Here is a 26,203-nt window from a genome sequence, read left to right on the forward strand (position 1 = left end):
GAACAACATAGAGAAAATGTGCCAAAACACATATTAAAATGTAGGAGATTCAGCTAAAGGGTTGTAATTCAGTAACTTAAATTCCTAACTCAAAGAATGAAGAAGAAGGAGGAGGAGGAGGAGGAGGAGGAGGAGGAGGAGGAGGAGGAGGAGGAGGAGGAGGAGAAAATGGTATAGATAAGAACAGAAATTGAAAACAGGAAAGCAATAGAAAAAATAATAAATAAAAATAACATCAAGACTCCTTGAAAAAAATTGACAAAATCAATAAGCCTTTATGAAAACTGACAAAGATAAAAGAGAGAAGGCAGAACTCACCAAAATTAAGAATGAGAAGGGGATATCACTACAGGCCCTTCCGCCATTAAAAGACTGTGGGGAATACTAACAATACTTTTCACTCAAAATTCATTCATTAGAAGAAATGGGCCAATTCCTGGAAACTCACAATCTACCAAAAACCAGAGACAATGTTAATCTATCAAACACTTAAATTGGAATTAATGCCAATTTTATACAACGTCTCCCAGAAAATAGAAGAGGTGGAAATATTTCTCAGTTTATTTTATATGGTCAGTGTTGCATTGACATCAAATCAGAAAACATGATACACAAAAAGAGAAAGCAGGCCAATAGACAGTATTGGAACTAAGTTAAGTTGGAGGACATCCAGATGGCGCCACAGAATGGCTGGGTCTGGGGAATCCCCGTACAACCTGGGGTAGCAAGTGTCTTAGTGTGTAGCAGTGTGAGAGTGAAGGGGAGACAGAGGAGAACTATAGTTTTCTTACTCAGAACTAAAGATATGCTCATGAACTATATGATTAAACAGAGTAAAGACAACTCTCACCATTTTTGTCTATAGGTTTAATACAATTCATATTACAATTTCAACAATGATTTCTGTAGACATAGACTAGCTTATCCCAAAATGTATATGAAAAGATAGGACTTTGAAAAATAAGACTAAAATTGGAGGAATCATTCTACCCATTAAGGATAATTATATAGCTACAACAATACAAAGTGTGGTATTCTTAGAGAAGAGACATTAATGAGTAGAATTCAGAAATATATGCATACAAATAGGCCCCACGATTTCCCACAAAGGTGCGAAGGACAGTCCATGTGTATTGGGTAGTCTTTTACTGCCGGAATAGAGGGATGGATGAATGAATGAAATGAAAAAAAAATTCTAACTAAATCGCAATCCTTATACAAAATTTTACACATATGGATCCATGTTAACAACATAAAGCTATAAAACTTTTAGAAAAAAATAAGAGAATAAAATATGTTTAATACACATTAAAAGAAAAGATCCATAAAACAATGTACAGATGGCAAGTAAACACATGAAATATGTTTTTCATTACAAGTCATTAAAGAATGCAATGAGGTATCCATCCACCACTGTGGGGTATCACCGCAAACATCATGATGGCTACATGTAAAAAACATTGACAACATCCCACGCTGGCTCAGTCCTACAGCGCCCTGTACGTGGCAACCATTGCCGTCCCCCGGGAAGATGGTAGTACAGTTCCCGTGAGTAGTAAGATGCACTTACCATACAACCAAGTGATCGCTCTCTTGGGCATTTATTCCAAAGAAATGAAAACTTGTGTTTGTACAAACTCTGTACACAGATGTTCATAGAAGCTTTATTCATAATAGCTAAAAACTGGGAAAAGTCTAAATGCTCTTCAATGTGACCTCTCACACAACTCTACCATGAGCTACTACGAGATACAATTTAGAAATAAAAATTATTGCTATATGGCCTGACCTGTGTGGCCAATCAATGATTCTCTATCATATATATATATATATATATATATATATATATATATATATATAGACTATTGATGCATTCAACAGTTTGGATGGATCTGAAGAGAAATATGCTGAGTGAAAAAAGGAATCTGATTATAATTCCATCCCAGGTATATGATTCCATTGATATGCCATTCTTAAAATGATAAGATTGCAAAGATGGAAAACATATTAGTGATTGTCAGGGTTAGGGCGGGAGAGCAGGAGAGGTGTGGCTGTGACTGAAAGGGTAGAATAACTATCCTTGTGACTGAATTATTCTGTATCATAACTGTGGTGGTCACACAAACCCCCATGTGTTAGCACTACATAGAAATAAGCACAAGTGCACATGTGCACGCGCGCGCGCACACACATGTTTGCATGTAAAACTGGTGAAATCTGAGTAAGTGTTGGATTGCAACAATGTCAATTTCTTGATTAAGTGTATGTGAATCTATAATTGTTGCTAAAACAAACCAAAAAAACTTGTGCTTAATTATACATTTAATTTTATTATTTTAAATTATTTTTTCTTCTTTAACTGTAAATATATATATATATATATATATATATATATATATATATATATATGTATATGTATATAACAGGCTAATATGCTAAGTGTCCGGCCATCCAACCTGTCACTATGACATGCAGTGACCATCAGGGGGCAGACGCTCAACACAGGAGCTGCCCAGCTGCAGTGACTTGGTAGTGGCGGTTCTCAGATGATGCACCCCGAAACCAGAGAGGAGGGAGCCCAATTCCTTGTGGGGCCTTTGGCCATGGGTTATGTTGTTGCTGGGGCACTGTTGGCCCCAAAGCTGGTTTACTGCACACTTGCATTTGCGTTTCACACCCTGAACGATAGCAACTTTACAGAGTGCCCTCTCGCACTCTGGGACCCCTCGGAGAATGTCAAAGAGCTGGTTTTGGCTCCATCCCCGCAGGCTGGGCCGAGGGACCCCACCTGCTGGAGGGACCCTCTCACACCGCAGATGCCAGGGAGGGGCCACAGAAGGTTGGCTCCAGGGAGTGTCCTGCTGTCTTGCCCAGTCACGCCCCACCGGCCACCTTCTAATTTCCTTTCAATGTGCACGAATCCGTGCACCGGGTCACTAGTCATCTCCATAATTTGCCAACTACTTAATTGTTCAAAGTCATGCCATTGTGCTTATAAATTTAGTGAACTGTAACATCTGGATTCAAAGACCACTTTTGATTTTTATTAAGTATAACATTTTGAGAAAATTATATAACTGTATTTTATTCACTTCTAAAATGTGAATAATAGCAGCAAGTTTTTTAGAGTAATATCTTGCAAATAAATGTATGCAAAAATATTAACTCGTCCTGTTTTTCTATATTTAAAATGCTATAAGTTGGCACTGATGTTACAACATTTCAATGTTTTGTGTTTGGCTTCACCACCATTCAGAATAATACCTAATACATAACATACATTTAATGTGCTTGCATGAAGAATAAATGTATGAAGGAGAACACACGCTACTCTATTTTTCATTCTTTTGGAGCTTGTTCTAATATAAATCCTTACTGCCTTTGCTTTCACTCCATTGGGGTTCTGACTTCCTGCTAAATTACACATTATATGTTGATTCTGTCCTTAAGTACTGTTTGCTGCACTTCGTTTTAGGCCGAAGCTTGGAAGAATCGTGGTAGAATATATACAGGTGTGCATGCTTGCAGAGTTGCATCCTTAATATCATCATAGCTTTAATCATGCTGTTTGTTTTTCCTAAATATGTTATGCTTGACAGTCTTAAGTTTGAGCATTGACTTCTGAATTATTTGTGGTTAAAGGGCATTTAAATTCACATGTCAATAACTCATCATGAGCATTTAATGAACAGCAGGTGGTTTTTAAAAAAATAGAATCTAGCTCAGCCAGCATTGGCTCAGTGGTTGAGCATTGACCTATGAACCAGGAAGTCATGGTTTGGTTCCTGGTTGGTCAGAGCACATGCCTGGGTTGCAGGTTCCATCCCCAGTGTGGGATGTGCAGGAGGCAGCCAATCAATGGTTCTCTCTCATCATTGATGTTTCTATCTCTCCCTCCTCTTCCTCTCTGAAATCAGTAAACATAAATATATATTTAAAAACAAAACAATAACAAAACAACTATCAGGCTGGCTTGGCTCAGTGGTTGAGTGTCGACCTACAAACCAGGAGGTCATGGTTCAATTCCTGGTCTGGGCACATGCCCAGGTTGCGGGCTCGATCCCTAGTGTGGGGCATGCAGGAGCAAACCAATCAGTGATTCTCTCTCATCATTGATGTTTCTATCTCTCTTTCCCTCTCCCTTATCCTCTGAAATCAATAAAAAGATGTAAAAAAAAAAAAAGAACAACCCCAAAACCCCCACTAAATTAAAAAATAAATAAAATCTAATTCAGTTTTTCCAATATTTCTTTAAGATAAATATTGCTATTTCCATTTGACAATTCAGAAATGTGATGTAGAAAATAATAAAATAATGAATATAGTTTCCATACAAGAAAGAGACAGAGGCCGGGTAAAACCACTGGGTGTGCTGGTCAATGTTTAACAGCCAGCTGCCTGGGTGGGAGCGGGGAGGGCTGGGGAAGATCCCTGTCTGGTAGCATTTGCTGACTTCCTTGCTGCAGATGCTTTTCGAGTGGCCCATTTCAAGAGGCCTCACTGAATGCTGCGATGGAAGAGATGAGACAACTGCTTCCCACCAAATGGTACAGCCAGCTCCAGCACACCAGTGCATTAAACGCGCTCTCTTAACCGACATCCTGCACGCCTGGTTATGACGTGTATTCTTTTACTACCCAATTCAGCATCTTCATTCCTGTTTCTACTAAATCCAGTCTTGCCCAGTTCATGATCCCAAAAATATACATGAAAGGGGGAAATATACTGTGTGTAGTCTAATGGCAAGAATTGTTTCTTTTCACCGGGGAATTCTTTTTATTCCAGCAATACTTACACCATATCACATTCATTTAAATGTTTCACCATTAAATTAAGTAAATTATACTACATTTTCACCATTAAATGAAATAAATTTTACTCTATTTGCAACTTTTCTAAGTTTAATTGTAACTCATATTTATCATATATCTACCTAGGTTCACATACATACATGTACCTATACATGCATACTTACTTACTTTTGTAACTGCATTTTGATTAGGAAAAATCTCTAAATAGGTATTTTTTTGGTATCAGAATACATAATTGGAGTTTATGCGAAAATATTTTCATCATCATTCACTTCAAAACACTGGGAGATTCACTTAAAATGAGCTCACTAGTTTATTTTCACACTTTCCTTAAGTAAAAATTGTTTAATACTAGGTAATACTTTCATAAGAACTATGAAAATTCTAATAAAATATTTATTAAACCAACTAATGATACTTCTATATAATTAAGTATTACCACCCATTGGCAGTAACTTTCAATTAATGTGATATTAATTTGACTTGTGGTTGTTTTTGTAGTTGACTTTGTTACTCTGGGAAGAATGCTCCCAAACATCCTGCTGATTTCCCAGCTAATTCTTTTAAGAGAATAAAGTCAATACAATCATCTCTTGCTCTCTCCACGCCATCTTGTTCTCCCCAAATACATGGGTAATCATGCTATCTTTTACTGAGGACCTTTTGTTTCCCATATAAAAACAGTGAGAAGCTTGAAAAATTATATTTTGTCTTACATCCTTTTTAAAAAATATATTTTTATTCATTTCAGAGAGGAAGGAAGTGGGAGAGAGAGAGAAAAATGTCAATGATGAGAAAGAATCATTGATCGACTGCTTCCTGCACTCCATACACTGGGTATCCAGCCTGTAACCCAGGCATATGCCCTGCCTGGGAATCGAACCGTGACCTCCTGGTTCATAGATTGACGCTCAACCACTGAGCCACCATAGCTGGGCTACTTTACATCCTTTAGTATTCTAAAAATAAAAGCCATTAATCAGCTGTTCTCAGTGGTTGACCCACGTTTGTTTTTTAGTGCCAATATGCTTGGGGTTGTTTGTTGGGTGTAGAGACTTACCAAATATGAAGTCTTGCTTTATTTATTTGTAAGTACACCTGAGCCCAGTTGGAGATAAATCTGGATTGCTGACATATACGTGGTTTGCAGAGTCAAGTGAAACTTTTCGGTTTCATTTTCCTTTTTAATTTCATGCTTAATTTCCAATGCAAGGCCGAGTAAATCTGTTTTCTCTCTGAAGAAAACAGATCACTCTAGGGTTCCAAGAAGGCATCAATGAAAACAAGGGTATCAACATTTTCCATTAGTCACCTTGTGTAGTAATTTAATTATTTTTAAATATATTGCGTTGATTTTTTACAGAGAGGAAGGGAGAGGGATAGAGTGTTAGAAACATTGATCAGCTGCCTCCTGCACACTCCCCACTGGGGATGTGCCCGCAACCAAAGTACATGCCCTTGACCGAAATCAAACCTGGGACCCTTGAGTCCGCAGGCCGGCGCTCTATCCACTGAGCCAAACCGGTCAGGGCAGTAATTTAAATTTTATCTCTTTCTAAATAGGTCTATAAACGTTTGATGCCTATTGAGTTGTCTTCTTTTAAAGTGTTGCCATGGGTGATATAAAAGAAAGAAAACCAATGGAACATTTATTTAAATTGAGAAGAATATTTTTAGCCAAATAATTAGCACCTTGTTTCCAGGTTTTATTTCATGCTTAACTTTTCAAACAAAGTCTGGCTACTTCTTCTATGACCTTTAAAAAATGATAAATACTTCTAGGAATCTATAATAAAATGTTGCTTAAGGAGGGCCGAATAGTTTTTTTTTCAACCAAGAAAATTTTTGTCGAGTCTGAACACTGTTTCATGCTCATAACTCAACTGTAGTTAAGCTGTCAACATTGCATGAGGTTCAGAGGGAAAGAGAAAGAAAGAAAAACAAATGAACCGAAATGTCAGCAACCTGTGAATCGAGGTGAATTATTCTTGGGACCCTGATATACCAAATTTGCAACTTTCCTAAGTTTGTTTAATAGTACAGTTCCCTTCAATATGGAATATAAACATGATATTACAACATACTCATGCGGTGTGTTTGGCCCTAGCTCTAGGTTTTTGGGATGTGTTGGTGGTAGGTTAAGGTCAAGCATGAGAGGCAGGGCAAAGCCAGGGATATGTCCACATTACCGGTCTACAAATGTATTGAGGCAATTCAGAGGAAGAGTTTCTGGGTCAGGATGTGGAAGTCATTTATCAGGATACAATGTGTGATAAATTGGGGAATTCACAGAGAATAGACAAAAACTAATTAATCCAGGAAAACCTAGTTGTTTGATAAGTAGACCAGAGAGAACTGGGTTGCCCACAGAACAATCTGGAACACCTGGTGGTATGCAGGGAAAGGTCAGAGGGCTCAGGAGCTGCTCACAATTCCGTCCATTGCATCCCTCGTGTGCCCAGTTGCAGTTTTGCTCCTCGGGGAATCGTCTTAAAATGCAAGCGCCATTAATTCCTCTAAACATCACTTTCCACGTCGGGTAAAGACGAATAACACAGAGAAGGATAAGTGTCACATGATCTCACTCCTATATGGAATCTAATGAATGAAATAAACTGATGAACAAAATAGACCCAGAGACATAGAAGCATGGAACAGACTGTGGAATTTCAGAGGGAAGGCAGGGGTGGCTGGAGCGGGGAGATTAACCAGAGATTTGTGTGCATATATGCATAGCTCATGGCCACAGAAAATAGTGTGGCGGAGGCCTGAGAGGCCTGCCAGAGTGCAGGCTTTTAGAGGAAGGAGTACAGTAACTGAGGTTGTCTAAGAGCATTGCATATGGGAAAACCCCAGTGAGTCCTGTGTCTAAAATTCTTTAAATGTAAAACACTTTCCAAAATACGGTTTACGTTTTGGCATCTGAACTATTATTTGATGCTGTCTAAATATTTATTTCTTGTTTTTGTTTTTGCAGAAGTTCATAAGCACAATCATGGAATTTTAAAACAAGTCAAAATGCTTATGAAACATTTAGAGGGAATATCATAACTTTAACCTTAGATATCTATTTTAAATATGAGATGACAGACAAATGATCTATCAGCATATGCTCAAGGACTTTCATTTTTATAACATCGCTTTAAAAATACTTCACACATTCATACTGAGATATTAATACATCTTGAAAAAATTAAATTTATTCTTGGACTTAGAGTACGAAACTATTGTCAAGCTGGAAAATAAAAAGCAACTACTAAAAATGAGGTCATGTTCTACAAATGGGACAATGGAATTGATTGTTAATATTTAATTATAGCCTTAATTTAACTTACTCTATAGACTATATTTTATTAAAAATAGTATATTTACAAAATTTTTCTACTCTCTTTTCTCTCTCTGCTCATCTTTATGAACAGATTTACAATTTAAGAGTCTCCAGTTTGAGGTATTTAAACATCTCTTACTTTAGGATAACTAGGAGTAGAATATAGTGAAAATAAAAATATAGTTATAGCAATACATTTTATGATTTCATAATTGTACTTATTTTCTGATGGATTTAATTTGAATATGCTTATTTAACGCAAGTCAGCTTAAACCTGACTCTTTGGGCCTGGATGTAAGAATGATATTCATTCAAGGAAAAAAGAGGAACATCTGTAATACTTTCAACAATAAAGATAAATTTAAAAATTAAAAAAAAGAATAATATTCACATCAAAGATATTCAGAATTGACTCCCCACATGAGGGCATTTAGGCATATTGAGGTTATTAAGTGATAACTATACCCAAATATTTTTTAGGAATTATGGCAGAAATAGATACGGCTCTACTATGGTAATGCAGATAGCCGGTAGGGGTTAGCTACCCTCGATTTCCATGGCCTTATTTCATGCATGAAAAATCTGTGCATAAAATACCTTTAGTTCAGCTACTGCCTCTACTGGCTGATAGGTGTACCTACCTGAGTGGAAGGGGTATTTGCCAAGAATATTGTGAAGTTTAACAATTATACAAAGTAAAACAAAACCAAGGAGGCCAATTCATATGTCAACTGTTCGTGTGATTTATCTTATCAGATATTTGTCTAAGCTGTTGAGCTAATTAAAATAAGTTGATAATGTAAGCAGTGTTACAATTTCACTTAATTTCATTTAAATATGTAAGTTAAGATGGTTGTACGACGAGTCTTTATAGGGTGATGTGTATGGGAAAATGTGTGCAGGAAAATCTAGGATCTTTTTAGCTGACTTTAACCTATACATTTAAAATATTTAGGTGATCCTGTATTTTGAAACTGTTTACCTTTTGTGAATACTAAAATAATTATAAAAAATATGATTTCTGAAGGCTTTGTAAAAGTTTTGTTGTTCACTACAAATCTTGAATAGACTTCAAAAAAGAAAATGAAAAGCAAAATAATGCTTTTATAGAAAATTACAGTTTATAAAGTAAGAATTCCTGCAGAGTATATTCTAAAAAACAAACAAACAAACAAAAACTTTCAAGGAAATTAAAGGCTATGACTAACTTAAATACCCCGAATAATATCAAATTATTGAAAAGTGTGATGTTGGTTTCTAACGACTTTATTTTATAAGCACTTCAAAGTGTAAATACTGTGCTTTTTAATAACAAAATACATTTAAGTATCTAAGGATGTAATGTATCAAATGGAAACCAGCATCAATGGAAATCAATGGCATATTTTGTCAGAGACAAAACTGAATGAGACACAGAAGCCATGTGGAAAGCATTTGGGGGAAACGGTAGCGGAAAGTATTCGAAAAGCAGTTTGAGGCGTGTTCTTCTGCTCGCTCTGCAGGTACAGGGCGGACCCGGCTCCCCAGGCTGCCTGGGAGGAGGCCACCCCGCCAGGAAGGTGGGCGTGATGTGCTCTTCCTGTAGCCGGGCTCTCTGGGGAGGGAAGGTCAGGGTCCCCGCAGGCCTGAAATACAGCATGAGAGAGAGCAGAGCGGGCAAGAGATGCTGGCTCCGCTGTGATGGTGACATGTGCGAGGCTGGGGAGGGAGTTTCCCTCCAGGTCAGGGCTGAATGGTTTGAGATTTCTGCCGATGAAGAGCAAAGGGGTACGAAGCTTTCTTCATGGTTTGCCCTGTTGTGGGCAAGAGGTGAAGTCGGAGGGGTTGTGTTGGAAACCCAGCAAACTTCAGATACAGAGTCAAACTTCTGATTAAAATCCTTTGAGCTCGGCCAGTGTGGCTCAGTGGTTAAGCGTTGGCCTGTGAACCAGGAGGTCACGGTTCGATTCCTGGTCAGGGCATGTACCCAGGTGGCAGGCTGGATCCCCAGTGTGGGGCGTGCAAGAGGCAGCCGATCAGTGATGACAGGTCTCTCATCATGGATGTTTCTACTTCTCTCTCTCTCCCTTCCTCTTTGAAATCAATAAAAAATATATATTTTTTAAAAATCCACCTTTGGTATGAAACTGATGTCTTAAATGGGCATGTTAATTAGCTCCATTTTGAACATTATTAAGTAAATCCTCTGGTATTCTATGAGGCTGCAGCCTGAGGCTGATGTGGGGGCGGGGCGTCCTATTGAGAGCCTCGCCTTGTGTAACTTGTGAATTGAAATGAGCATCTTGGTCAGTTTCAGTAGCGTTTGGAGCTTCAGAGGGGCTCGGACATGTCTTATGGAGTCCTTTCAATGTGCAGGGACATGTGTGGCCTTGATAAATACGTGGGGTTTCTGTGACATAAGAAGTTTCTAGACTTCTTTCCTTCAGAGTGGGTGACCTTAGATAAAAAACTCATGTACTCTCTGTGGTTTCCTTTACATCATTTTCTCTCCAGCCGGCGTGGCTCAGTGGTTGAGCATCTATCCAAGAACCAAGAGGTCAAGGTCCAGTTTCCTGTCAGAGTGCATGCCTAGTTTCAGGCTTGATTCCCAGTGGGGGACATGCAGGAGGTAGCTGATCGATGATTTTTCTCTCTCATCAATGTTTTTATTTCCCTCTCCCTCTCCCTTCCTCTCTCTCTAAAAATCAATAAAAACATATCTAAAAATAGTGTTGAATGCAAACTATAATAGAAAAGTAAAATAATAAAAAAAGACCATTCTCTCAGAGGGTTTATCGATAGCCCTCACCCAACAAGCCCTCCCTAAGCTTGCACTCCCAATGCCTCCTATATTTCTCTTCTGTATTGCACTATCCCTATTGGACATTATATTAGACATATTTTAAATTATCTGACTTCCCCAAAACAGTGAGCTCCATGAACCTGGGGACTTTGATTTGACACTTGTGTTCTTGGCTGCAAAAGAGGGTGGGGAGCTTCATGAATGTCATTTATTAATACACTAGAGGCCCAGTGCACAAAATTCGTGCACAGGTAGGGTCCCTAGGCCTGCCCGGCGATCAGGGCTGATCTGTGGGGTGACTGGCAGGGCTGGCACCCACCTTGGCTGGCCTGGGGCCTATGGGGCTGGGGGCAGCTCCTGCATTGAGTGTCTGCCCCTGGTGGTCAGTGTGTGTCATAGCAACTGGTTGCACTGCTGTTCAGTCGATTTTCATATTAGGCTTTTATTATGTAGGATCAGTGAAGGATGGATGGGCCTAATGCTATTAGCGCAGTGAGAGGAGTGCATATTGCAGGGGATTTCGGGGAAAGAAGCATGAGAAGGGATTCTGTCTTCCTAATTGGACATCGACTGGGAAACATGTTAACATGTGCCACTGGCAGCTATGTGAGGAACAGCAGGGGAAGGAAGCATCCTGGAACTTCCTGGGCAGTAGGCAGGCAGGCCAATGACGTACTTCCTCATTGGGCCTGTGGGTCAGTCTAGGTGCCTGCCCTTTGCATACATGGGCTGACTCTAGCACATTGATTTTCAGTAGCTGAAATCCTCCTCATGGAAGAGAGCAACATCTCAGTATCATGCACATAGAAACAAATATTGTAGAAGGCAAAAATTAATATAGAGATTATTTACCAATGCGCATAATTAATATACATATATACATATACATATATACACACATACACATGTACATATATACATATATACGTATATACATATATACATATATACACATATAATGTATATATAAATATATATTTACATTTTATGTGTGTCAAGGGCCTTTACAACAGAATAGGGAACTACAAGTATAGGAAAACATTTAAAAGTGTTTTTTGAAAAACATCAGATAATCAGGATAAAATGTTTTTAATAACCTTATCTAGACATTGAAGTACATAGTTTCAACTGAGAATAGGGTGTGGCTCATTTTCTATGCTATGACCCCTGGCATGGGAGGGAGTTCACTGACCTTTAGTTATAAAAGTCCAATTTCCAGGCATATAGATATGAAAGCAATGGGTGGTCAGCACACTCAGGGCCAGAAAGGATCAAAGTGAAGAATCAAGCGTGAAAAAGAGAACACTGGGAAGTGGAAATAGGAGCAGGCGCCTGGAAATGTTCTCCACGGGCAGCCCAGGCGAGGAGAGGGGTGGGGAGTCAGCGAGTGTAAGTGGGAGGGTTAGGGCTAGGACAGCACTGTCGTGCAGGAGTGACCAGATCACACTGCCAGGGAACACGTTCTGGGGAATTAAAAAGTATCCAGACTAGAGGGAATGTTGGGGCCAGAATCCGTTGTGAAGATTGAACCAGTTACCAATGAAAAACAACAACAAACAACTCGGAAGTTTCTGAGGTTGAGACAGATTTTGAGAACCTGAAATTCTATGTTTGATTAAATAGTTACTCAGAAAAGGCAATTTTTGCCCTAGGTGGTCCGGCTCAGGGGACAAAGCGTCAGCCTGCAGACCGAAAGGTCCCAGGTGTAATTCCAGCCAAGGGTGCTTGCCGGGTTGCGGGCTCGATCCCCAGGGTGGGGCATACAAAGGCATCTGATCAATGATTCTCTCTCATCATTGATGCTTCTCTCTCTCTCTCTTTCTCTCTAAAAATCAATAAAAATGTATTTTAAAAAAAGAAAAGGCAATTTTTATTAATAATTATGTTTGTTGCTTTTGACAAACATATGTTAAAAACTACTCTCTTTAATCACAGTATTAAAGTTAAAGGAAGTTATATGACATTTTCAATACCATTAGCAATACAACATGGGACTCGCAAAATTAAAACTATGTTTTTTTCTTACAAAAAAATGAAATATTTTGAGAAATTTCTCTGAATCAATTTCAAAGTAAAAATAAACACTCCTTAAATAATTAGCTTCAAATTTTTTTCAATTTTAAACACTTTTATTTAAATGTAATGGAAATATACAAATTTGTAAGTAAGAATCAGTAATAAGCAACATGAATCCTTATGCACTCTTTGCAATCTCTGATATTAGATAAAAATGTGATATGCCATGTTGGGGATTAATGGTATGGAATTTGAACCATAACCTCCTAGTTCATAGGTCAACGCTCAACCACTGAGCCATGCTGGCCAGACTGGCATGACTAAACAGTAAATACACAAGAGTTTGAATAACCTACGTACATGACTGATTAAATATATAAAACGAAGTGATGAAGACCAAATCTTTAATTCTTAATCCATGTATGTGGCAGGTGGTATACAATTCGGCCCATTGTGTGCATGCATGTGTGTGTCTGTGTGTGTGTGTGCGTGCATGTGTGTGTGTGTGTGTGCGCGTGCGCGCTCTGACAATCCCCTTCTTCCACTTATGGTTTTATATTGCTCTCAGGTGAAACACAGAGGGGAACATGGCAAAAAACCCTGCACATTAATCAGCAGGAGAAAGGTCTGAGGAATGCTAAGGAATGGCAGGAGAATAGCTGTGAGAGAGGAGGAGGGGTAATGAGACAATGGAAGGGAAGAGGGTTAAGGTGACAGCAGTTGTAGAAAGGGCTCTGCTTGCAACAGGAAGTAATGAGCATTTCAGCTTTTGGACCCCTTGCGTGTGCAGCACCAGCCCTTTAAGAGATCACCCGGAAAGACATGTGCGTGCTGGTCTATTTGAAAAGAGTCAAGTGATCTATTTTATTCTTTTGCTTGTGACTCAATGAAACCTTTGTTTTTAGTTATTTGAATAAGTTGGGGACTTTGGAATATTCTGCCTGCAATAACCCCATGAACCTTGCACTCACCCTTTCTGTTCTCCTGAGAAAAACTCAGGAGCCTCGAGTTGGTTAAAGATCCTTTTGAGCGGTGCCTCGCAGACACATCAGTTATACATCACAGACAAACCCTGAGCTCTTCAGAAAGCGAAGTATCGTTACGAAGCCATTCCAGTTCCAAACTTCTTAGCCCAGGCAGGCTGTGGTCATGTTGGTGAGAACAATATGCCAGTGACTCTAACGGACTGGAAACACGTGGTCACGGTCTTGGCTTGCTTCTGTACCAGGCATCGTCCAGTGGCATTTTCTATACAAGCACACTGACCCCAAACAGAGAGCTGGGTTTTCAAGCATGTAAACCGGTGAGAAGACACCAACCAGAGCAATTTTGTGATGAGTGAGCAGAGGAGCCATCTCTGTGTGATGCGGTGACCTCCACGTAAGGGAGGGCTGAGCCATCCGAGCAGAAATTGGATTAGAGCCATGGGTAGGGCAGAAAGGGTTTTTGCCTCGAAGTAAAAAGCGCAATAGAGACCCGCTGGAGATGCCAAATCCTGTGAGGAGTAGGTTCAAGAAGCAAGACGAAGAGAACTGTAAATAAAGCTAAGACAATGTCTTCCGCCAGCGAGGAAACATCCTAAGGGATAGTCATTACACATGAGAAGTTTCACTGATGACAGAATATAAATGAGTATCATATTTGCATTAATTTTGCTTAATATGATTAATATGAAAAAATGCTGTTTAATACCCACTCTACTACTAAAACAAATGATTAAAATTCCTAAGTAATAGAATATGTGTCCGTTCTTTAGCTCCTGAGGCTTTCAGGTCAACGCACTGGAAGACTTAATACCTCCAGTGTGCGTTCTTGCCCACCTCTGAGACGCTGGCCCGCACCCAGCGCCCTGCGCACACGTCCAAATGTCAGATCCCGGGGCCTGCTGTCCATCTTTCCACTCACTTGCTTTTCCCTGCTCAATGGCAGCATTTCTCTGGGAAACTGGCTGGGTGAGAGGGAAACTGTTGGTGTCTTTAAGGTTCTCTCCGGAATCGCCTCCAAATTGACCAGTTCTTTCCAGAGTCTTGCTGCCAGATACAATAGCGCATCTCACCTCTTCCACCCACCGCTCCACCCCATGCACTTTGCATGTCCCTCAGCTGTGGTTCCTTGCTGCAGATGTGTGTTATTTGAAATCACTCAACCTCTTTAAACCGCCTCCCTATATTTTGGGTTTTACGATCTAAAGGTAGAAAATAGAATTCGCTTTTTTAAAATATATATTTATTGATTTCAGAGAGGAAGGGAGGGAGGGAGGGAGAGAGAGAGAGAGAGAGAGAGAGAGAGAGAGAGAGAGAGAGAGAGAAAGAGAAACATCAATGATGAGAGAGAATCATTGATTGGCTGCCTCCTGCACTCCACACATTGGGGATTGAGACCACAACCCAGGCATGTGCCCTGACCAGGAATTGAACTGTGACCTCCTGGTTCATAGATTGATGCTCAACCACTGAATCAGACTACCGTGCATCTGAGAAGTGCAGGTTCAGTCAATGGGACCCATTTGTCTGGGAAACTTTGATTCAGGACGGAACAAGGTGAGGGTCAAGCTGCCTACAGGGGCATCCATCGTCTGGCCAGTGCAGGGTCAGGGCAAAGCGGTGCCTCCTCCCAGTGCAGCCCTCCAGGGTTTCTTGTCCTCTGCTGAGCTGTAGGGTTAGTGATTGCAGCCCCTGAGGGGCACAGAAGCACTGTTACTGAGCACAGCATTGCTTCTGCGGGAGACCTGCCTGCATGCATCACCTCAGTGTGATCATGAGTAAACACCCGCTACATGCAAATGTGGGGACAGCCTGTCAGTGCTCTGTGAAGCCTGCCACGTCTCACAGACAAAACAGACAGAATGGAGGCTGTGTAAAGAGTAGAGGACGCTGAAGAGACGCAGGATGTTAACGCCACGTGGAAACCTACTTTGGACTTGGACTCTGGGTCAGAAAAAAAGTTAGAGAGAAAAGTAGTGCAATTCGAATAACGTCTGTATGTGAGGATTATATGCATGCTATATGCTCGTACAAGGTTAATAATTGTACAAGGTTATATAAGATGTTAACATGAGTGGAAACTGGGTGAAGGGCTCTGTACTATTTTCACTGTTTTTGCAATGGTTTTACAAGTCTAAACTTATTTCAAAACAAAATGTTAGCCCTGGCTGGTTTGACTCAGTGGATAGAGCGTCGGCCTGTGGACTGAAGAGTCCCAGGTTCAATTCCCATCAAGGGCACATGCCCGGGTTGCAGGCTCCATCCCCAGTAGGGGCATGCAGGAGGCAGCCGATCAATGATTCTCTCCCATCATTGATGTTTCTATCTCTTTCTCCCTCTCCCTTCCTCTCTGAAATCAATAAAAATATATATTTTTAAAAAATTTTAGAGAGGCCTTCACTGGGTTTAGTCATAGGGAGCCTCACCTGGAATCAGTCATGCGCAGTCCAGATGGTCTCATCACCACATGACTACTCCAGGCTGTGGCCCTGAGCAGCTCCAGTGCAGGCAGGCAGACTGCTCTTAAGCACCAGGGAGGGAGAGGGGAGACCCCCACTTCTGGGTCCAGCTTGGATCCAAGCACCAGCTCTTTCCTCTTGACAACCTTCCCAGCAACCCCAGGCTTTGCTGAGGCATTATGGTCCCGTGAAGATGCAGAATTGTCTCTGCTGCAGTTTTGGGTTGAAAATATACGTGTATCTAGACGTATGCACACGTATATATGGATATGCATAAGCAAGTCAATTTAACATGACTTAAAAATAATGTGAAGCTTTTATTTTAAGCAATGCCTGTCCTATTCCTCATTTTTAGGAGCAGGACATTGTTTTCTATTGAACCAGCAGTTGCCACTATTTCAATTTTGAATTAATGTAACAGGAATATGTAAACTAGAACTTTTGGTCACTCTTTAAAAACAAATCGAAATACATACATATGTGCCTGTATTTTAAAGTAGTGCCTGGTAGTTATATTCATTTTCCTAAAAGACTTCACATAGAAGAAATTAGCCATCAACAAAGAGCATTAACTTAAATACATTCAGATCCATAATACATAATCTTTATTAATTTTTTCTTATACATTTCACCTATTTTTATACAATGTACATGCCCTTCACTGCGCCCATAAGCATACTGGAGACGGTCTCTTCGGCTTGCAAAAAAAATGCTCACTTATATCTCTTGCCCTTAAGTATTTGGTAAATGGATTTGAAGGTAAAAACTGCGTCTGCAGACAGGTGCCTGAAAGTATTGATCTTGTATTCATGGCCTCTCTGTATAGTCGTTTTGGATATGAAAAAGAAAATAATCCAGCGGCAGTAGCAAGGAATCTAATATAGAGAACTGGGGACTTTAAATCCTTGGCAGACAGAATCTAATAAAAGTACTAGTAGAGCCTAAGTATACTGAATTATAGAGTATATGTGGATAAAAAGTGCTTTATTACACAGAGCAAGACCCCACTACCAAATTTAGTAATCGAATCTATATAAAACAGAAATGCAAAGATCAGAATAGCCAAGAGCAAACTCAGCTATTTTACTGATCGTTTTATATATACTAGCTTCCACATTTCAAGTTTTTTTTTTTCGAAGACATAAGCTATTTCAGAAGCATATAAAAACTGTCTTTTTCCCTATTGAAGTGACTTATCTTGCTTTTTTTCACAATTCAATTGCGATTCACTTTCCTGTTCCCAAGAAAACCCATAGTGTATTGTTAGAAAGTAAATGAGTAAACAAGAGAAGTCAGCCCGACTTTGGTCACTATATCTGTCCTCTTCATCCTTATGGCATTCGGTGTGACGATTCCAATTCAATGGTGAACTTTACCAAATCTAGCAGATTTCCCAGGCCCTCACCCCGCCCATAACCATTACCCTGGCTTCTACTGCGCATGCACCCAGCAGAGAACTTTCCCCCTGGGGCTAGGCCCTCCCTCCAGGAACCCCAGCTAACAGGCTGGCGTTTCCCTGGAGACCGGAAAGCATCTTCCCAGCTGTTGGGAGGGTGGAGTCCTCTGGTGCAGGATGGCTGTCCCCTGAGTGTCTGCGGGGCTGCTGCGCTTTGCTAGTTCATCAGGTTCGATGTCTGATTCCATTTACTCCCTTCCTTTATCAATAACTAACTACGTACTGAAACAATTACAGTATATCTTAATTATGTTATTTATCACCAAGGTTTTGTACATATAGGTTGAGCTCCAAATCTGCACACACCATGTACATCGTGCCAAACATAAGCGTCATTGCAGAATTTTCTGCACAAGAGTCGATTGATTTGGTGAAAAATCAGTTAAGTAAGTGATTGCTTTTAATTGCCTATTTAATGAGCCCGCTGGTTCACTCATTTGTCTCCTGTAGACTGGGAATGAAATGTTGGGCGACCAACGTGTGAAGGCCCAGAAGCATGGGTGTTTGAACTTGAGCACCTTTATGTCCTGGGGAAACATTTACAACTCTCCTTTTACAGTTTTATTGTAAAAAGTATTTCAGTCCTAACTGGTTCGGCTCAGTGGAGAGAGCATCAGCACACTGACTGAAGGGGTACAGGTACAATTCCAGCTGTGGTGCTAGGTCCCCAGTAGGGGGCGTGCATGAGGCAGCTGATCCATGGTTCTCTCTCAATGTTTCTCTCTTTCCCTCCCTCTCTCTCTCCCTCTCTCTGAAAAAGTCAATAAAAATATTTTAAAAATTTAATTCAAAGATACATTTAAACATAATCGCTGTTTAAAATAAAGCATATTTTCTTTCTTATTCCTATTTTCCCTCAGCATGCATTTAGGCATGATATTTTTCTATAAAGGAAGTACTGCTGTTTTTGGTGACTATTTTTCAATGAAACTTTTTCCATTACTTATCTCACGTTACATTTCACATTTTGAACCCTACTTTCACAAGCTGCTATGAGTGGCAAAGATGCCTTGAAAATTAATGTTACCAATGATATGTCATTGCATAAAACATCAATGATTCTGTTTTCCTGAGGCATTTCCTTAAAGTGTAAGGAGAAAACCAGTACCACATGTCCATCAGTAAGATGAGACACAGAATCATTTGCATAATTACAAGTCACTTCCTTGCTTTTAATAATTTTCTTTCCCATTTTTGTTTTCTTTAAATTGGGTATTTATTAAATCTTCCATAGTACATGTTAAATTCTAACTACATGGGTTTTCATTACTAATTTTCGAAAAGTTGTTTAGTTACAATGTCTTATTTTCTGGTTATATAACAATTTGAAATGATTATTTCAAAGAACACCTTCAGCACTCATAATTATTAGTTAAAGAAAATAAGTTAAAGAAAATACCACCATTATTTTATGAATCTTTTAGTTTATCTAAAAAAATGCACATACTGATCCCTACTCTGTGTACAACACTGATGCATCTTAGATGAGAATATATAGGGTGTCCCAAACACATGTGTACATACCTGCCAGCTGCCAGCTCAATCTTTCTTTCTTTCTTTTCAGCCAGACTAAGCTTTGAACAAAGGAAATTCGTCCTAAAATGCTCCCGGAAGCTTGAGAATGCAGCTGAAGTACAAACACTGCCTTTATAATTATTCAAAGTGTGTGTACTTTTTCTTGGGCACAGGGTGTCCCTCCAAAAATGTATACGCACTTTAACAGCTGGTAACTCACTTGACTGTCACTCCTTTTCAGGTGTATCTGATTTGAAATAAGGGTGAAGCCAGACTAAGCTTTGAACAAAAAAAAAATGTATCCACCAAACTTTTTTATGGGGCCATATAAAAGATGATGTTACAGTACAAAACCGGCAACAGTTGAATTGAGGGCACACAAATGCTGAATGAAACAATTCTTGATGCTTGTGATTCCATTGCTTCTCTTTATCAGCAGTACCTGGACCAGAGTGGTCATCCATTTGAAAACAGGCATTGACAAAAAATAAAAAAATATATTCATTTATCTAGATTCTTTTAAATTTTGAAAATGAACTGCATATTAATAAACACTGAATTTGTAATAATTCGAAGTTTTTATACATTTTTGTGACAACCTCTATTTTTTTAAAACTAGATTTGAATCTAATTCTATGTATATCAAGCTCAAGTGACTTTCCTATTTATATGAAAAATCCAAGGTCAGGTACTATGTCCTGTGTGGTATTTTCTTAATGTTCTGCTTAATCATTCCTTTCTCTACAATTCCAATGTATATTAGTTGTATACCTTAGACTTAACAATGAATTGTAATGAACAAAAAAAAAAGAAGAAAGCATAGTAGTTAACTACAAACTATAAAAAGATAGTCGTAACAGAAATAAACAAAAAAAGACAATACCTCAATTTTTTTTAAATGGACTTACTGTATGGACTTACTAGTGAAATGAAGATAACAGAGGAAAGAGTTAGTGAACTTTAAAAATGAAGCAATAGAAATTAACCAATCTGAAGAACAGTGTAAGAAAAACAAAAAACAAATATAAAGAGAGCCAAGGAACCCGGAAAAACCTGTCGAAAGGTTTATTATGCATGCAATCGAAACTATAAAGTGAGAGGATATAGAAATTGGCAATAAAAATGTACTTAAATAAATAAGGTTAAAAGAAAAAATTGATTGAGAGACAAATTTATAGAATCTAAGATAATCACAATTAGGACAAGTACAGTAGTGTGACTATTGTATACCACATCTAGGTTCATTATCGTCAAACTGTTGAGGATGAAAATTAAAGACAAAGCATTCGAAGTAGCCAGAGACAAAAATGAATCAAAGAGCACAGAGCAACAATGATAAACATAACCCCTGAATTCCCACTAGAAAATCATATGGGGAACAGAAGATGTCTTTAAAGAACTATGAATGAATAATAATCATCATAATGAAATAATAAACTTAATTTTGAAAAAACTATCAATCTAGAATTCTATATCTAGTAAGACCATCATTTAAGAATTAAAACAAAATAAAGACATTTTCATGCCAAAGAAATCCAAGAGAATTTGTAACCATCAAACTTGCATTACTAGTATAAGTAATATAAAAGGACGATGTTCAGGCTAAAAGGAAAGGATACTTGATAAAATCTCAAATCATCCTGAAAAGTAAAAGATCATTAAAAATAAAAAGATAAATATGTAAATAAGTATAAGGAACTGTTTTTTTTTTTCTTAAAATCTTTAAAACACATGACTCTCTGCAGAAAGATTAGTATATTGTCTTATGGTATTTATAACATGTTATATATGGTAATAAAAGCATAATGGATAAGGGAAGAATCCTGTCTAATAATAGACAAACATGGTAATTAACCGTACCTCTGACACGCTTCCCATTGGCTAATCAGGTGTTATGCAGATTAACTGTCAACCAAGATGGCGGCTGGCAGCCAGGCAGCTGAAGCGAACAGGAGACTTGCTTGCTCCAGTGATGGAGGAAGCCAAGGTTCCCCGCCTGCCGCTGTCGGCCTCTGAGCTGCACTCCAAGAAACTATGTTGCAATTATATAAACTAAACAATCCCCAGAAACCTGCTTTCAGCCAGCCAGGCTTGGAGCTGGAGCTGCAACAGTGTTTCAATTATAGAAGCCAAACAAACCCAGATACCTGCTTTCAGCAGCTGAGGTCTCAGAGCTGGAGCTGAGCCTCAGAGCTAAAGCCGGCTCTCAGCTCCAGTGACAGCCATAGAAGGTAAATAAACCCTAGAATTAAAAAAAAAAGAATAAATGGAGAGGCTGGGAGCTTCAGTCACCCGCCAGCCTGAAAACAGCCCTCAGCCCCTCACCCAGACTGGCCAGGCACCCCAGTGGGGACCCCCACCCTGAAGGGGGTGTGACCAGCTGCAAACAGCCATCATCCCCTCACCCAGGCTGGCCAGACACCCAAGCGGAACCCCTACCCTGATCTGGGACACCCCTCAGGGCAAACCAACTGGCCCCCACCCGTGCACCACTCCTCTATACTATATAGTAAAAGGGTAATATGCAAACTGACCCTAAGAGCAGAAAGACGGGAATGACTGGTCACTATGACACACACTGACCACCAGGGGGCAGATGCTCAATGCAGGAGCTGCCCTCTGGTGGTCAGGTCTTTCTCACAAGCCAGGCTGATGGCTGCCAGTACAGCGGTGGTGGTGGAGCATCTCCTGCCTCCTCAGCAGCGCTAAGGATGTCCGATTGCAGTTTAGGCCTGCTCCCTGCTGGCAAGTGGACATCTCCTGAGGGCTGCCGGGCTGCCAGAGGGATGTCTGATTGTCATCTTAGGCCCAATCCCCTGGGGAGCAGGCCTAAGCCAGCAGGTGGTCATCCCCTGAGGGGTCCTAGACTGCAAGAGGGCACAGGCCAGGCTGAGGGACCCCTCCCCCCCCCGGAGTGCACAAATTTTTGTGCACTGGGCCTCTAGTCCTATATAATAAAAGGGTGATATGCAAATTGACCCTAATGGCAGAACAACCTGGACGGATTGATTGTTATGATGTGCACTGACCACCAGGGGTCAGATGCTCAACACACGAGCTGACCCCTGGTAATCTGTGCTCCCACAGGGGGAGCTCTGCTCAGCCATAAGCTGGGCTGATGGCTACGAGTGCAGCGGTGGTGGCGGGAGCCTCTCCCGCCTCCTCAGAAGCACTAAGGATGTCCAACTGCTGCTTAGGCCCGCTTCCCATGGGGAACAAGCCTAAGCCACAGTCGGATATCCCCCAAGGGCTCCCAGGCTGCCAGAGAGATGTCTGACTGCCAGCATTGCCCAATCCCCAGGGGAGCGGGCCTAAGCAGGCAGGTGTCTATCCCCCGAGGGGTCCCGGACCAGGCTGAGGGACCCCCCCCCCCCCAAGTGCATGAATATTTGTGCACCAGGCCACTAGTAAAATATAAAAAATAAAAAAAAACATAATCCACATATATTTATATATATAATGTGTGTATTTACATATATTTGTATATTACTATATGTGTGTATATATATATAGAGAAAGACAGAGACGAGGCAGAGAAATAGAAGATTGTAAATTAAATTATAAATAGGTAAACAAATAGAAAAAAGCAGTGAGTTAGTAAGAGGTAGAAAATAAAACAAAAAACAGGAAACAAATTCTCAACTATGAAAAATAAATTCAACCAGATCAAGGAGATTATATTCAATGTTAATGACGTATATTTCAAGATACTATCTGCCAAATATCCAAGTTGATATAATCATATTGTGACTGTCAGTAAAAACAGTATTCAAGGAAAACAGTGACTAGTTCAGCTTGCGACTCAATTTCCCAAGTGCTTTTCTTCCAGAAAATCATAGCATTTCTATACACTTTAAGTGCATTTGCCATTTTGTCACATAGACTATAAAGATACATAAACAAATGTCATAATTTAATATAAATGGTGTTTACTCTTCAAGTCAGGTTCTTTTTCTTTCTTGCTTTGTTTTTATTATTGACACTATTGCAGATAGTCCCATTGCCCCCCGTCACCCAGCCCCCATGCCCCTCCCCTCTGGCCTTCACCACACTATTGTCTGTATCATGGGTTATGCATGTATGTTCTTTGGCTAATCTCTTCACTTTCTCTCATTTAGTCCCCTCTTCCCTCCTTCCCTCTGACAGCTTTCAGTCTGTTTCATGTATCCATGCCTCTAGTTCTATTTTGTTCATCGTTTTATTTTGTTCATTAGATTCCACATATAAGTGAGATAATATGGTTTTTGTCTTTCTCTGACTGGCTTATTTCACTTAGCATAATAATGTTCAGGTCCATCTATGCTCTCACGAAAGGTAAGATTTCCTTCTTTTTAATGGCCAGGTAGTATTCCATTGTAAATGTACCACAGCTCTTTTATCCACTCATCTACTGATGGGCACTTAGGCTGTTTACAGATCTTGTTTGCTGTAAGTAGTATTTCTATTAACATAGGGCTGTTTATGTTCTTTCAAATCAGTATTTTTGGAATTCTTAGGATATACTCACAGAAATGGGAGAGCTGGGTCAAAAGGCAGTTCTATTTTTAATTTTTTGAGGAAACTCCATACTGTTTTTCCACAGTGGCTGTACCAGTCTGCATTCCTACCAACAGTGCATGAGGGTTCCTTTTTCTCCACATCCTCTCCAGCACTTGTTGTTTGTTGACCTGAATAGACACTTTTCCAAAGAGGACATCAGATGGCCAATAGACATATGAAAAAATAATCAACATCACTAACCATCTGAGAGATGCAAATTAAAACCACAATGAGATATTGCCTCAACGCCTGCCAGAATGGTTCCCATTAATAAATCAACAAACGTTAAGTAATGTTTTCTTCCACTGGAACTAGCTCACTTGTTGTTTCAACTGTATGTGTAACAGTGAGAAGTGCAATGGCTACGGGAGCCTTTTGGAGTGACCGCTTAGCTGCATGGGATGGTACCAGAAGCTCACCCATCATTGATCCTGTACAATTTCAAATGTCAACGACAAAAAACAAAAAGTCAAATAATATAAAACTTGAAAAATGATTTTATTTCACAAATTCCCTGACAAGTTCTCAGGGGCTCCTTGTAGTCTACAGTTCACATTTAGAGGTCGTGTCTAATAGGAATGAATGTAAACAAATAATTAATTGTGTGTTCTAACGTACGATGCATTCAAGAAAAAGGTAGCAGTCACATGTACTCACTGTATATTTGGTGATAATTTGAAGGAATGATTTAAAAGCCAGTACCCGTAACTTAGAGGGGAATATACAGTATAGCCTTTTGCATTCACAGATGTAGAGGAGAAAGTCAGTTTTTAGTCAAAGCAGTTAGTTATCGTCATTAAAATTGAAAGGCTGTTGTCACCAGGAAAACATTGCTGTTCACTTACTGAAACCCACATTTATTTTTACTCCGTGTCATGAAGGTTAGAGTTGAAATACATCTTTGCAGTGTACCTAGGACATGATGAAAAATGTGACATTAGGAGAAAAAAGTGAACAATGACAGCCACTCCCTGCAGCTTGGTCCCATAATTCACTGATTGGAGGCGGCAGAGCACCCTAACCTGCTGACTGTTTCTAGTGTCAGAGGGGGTGTCAGGGGAAATATGTTGTCCTGCGCATACACCATGATGCCCCGATCTACTAGATTGGTTATTCCATTCGCTAGTGATGGATTTACACTCATTCCCCACAGAGGAGCCTTTTTCCACTTACCCTTTGAACCACGGAAACTCACTTTTTAAGAAATTGTGGGGATAGAGAGGACAGTATATGGAAAATGACTAATTACCTATCATTATAGTAATATTGCGCTTCTTACTCTTATTCACTTATTTTCATTGGCTGCAGTCTATACAAAGATAATTGAAGTAAACCTAACATATTCTGTGTGGAGCTCCTTTATTTTGGGTTCATTTATGGAACAATGTGTCTTAGTATTGGGATAAGTACATCTTATGTGAGTTGTTTCATTATTCTGTTCTAACACCTATTGCAACATTGAACTGGTTCCTAGAATGGCCACCGTAAATCCATCCATGTGATGAAAAATAAGGAATGCAATCCAGAGAATCTTAACAGAAGGTCTGGGGTGGTGTTTGGTAGAATATGAAAGAGAGAGCATAGCAAGCTGCTGTTTCAAGAGGAATCCTATTGTTAGTAAAAATAGCATCCAGAGCACTGGTGTCTCAACATACTAAATTTGGGGTTCAGTGCCTTTATTATAAAGATGTAATACATTTCAGGATTTTTAGTCAGACACCATATTACATATATATATATATATATATATATATATATATATATATATATATTCTCAACAAGAGCCAATGTCTTCATTCTTTATTCTTTTCATAGGAACGTATAGTTACAAATACCTCAAACCCATTCATATTCTTACCTAACCATCATGGTATGTGATCTCTGGTGATATTCATGGTATGATTAAAAATAGTGGGATTGTACTTCCAAAGGCAATACCAGAATAATTGTATCAATCTATACTATTGTTATCCAGTATTTATGGAGCTTCCCAACTCCATTGACTGATTTTTATGACATCACTAGTTTGAATATGTTACAATTATATTAAATTTTTGAAAATTCTAACCTATATTCATATGCATATTATTGAAAATCAAAATGTATACAATCTTTTGTGTAGTTGACTGTGTAATATTAGTGGTCATGAAATAAGAGTTATTTTCCTGAGGATCATTTAATTTAATCAATGTTTTAAGCCATTTCATCTCATCTATAACATATAATGTTTTCTCCATGTCCTATGAAATATTCGTTACATGCCTTTAACATAAACATATTTTTTCTCTTGAAATAATTCCCTCTCCTCTGATTT

The sequence above is a fragment of the Myotis nattereri genome, assembly GCF_964212035.1.
Source record: "Myotis nattereri genome assembly, chromosome: 7".
Lineage (NCBI taxonomy): Eukaryota > Metazoa > Chordata > Mammalia > Chiroptera > Vespertilionidae > Myotis > Myotis nattereri.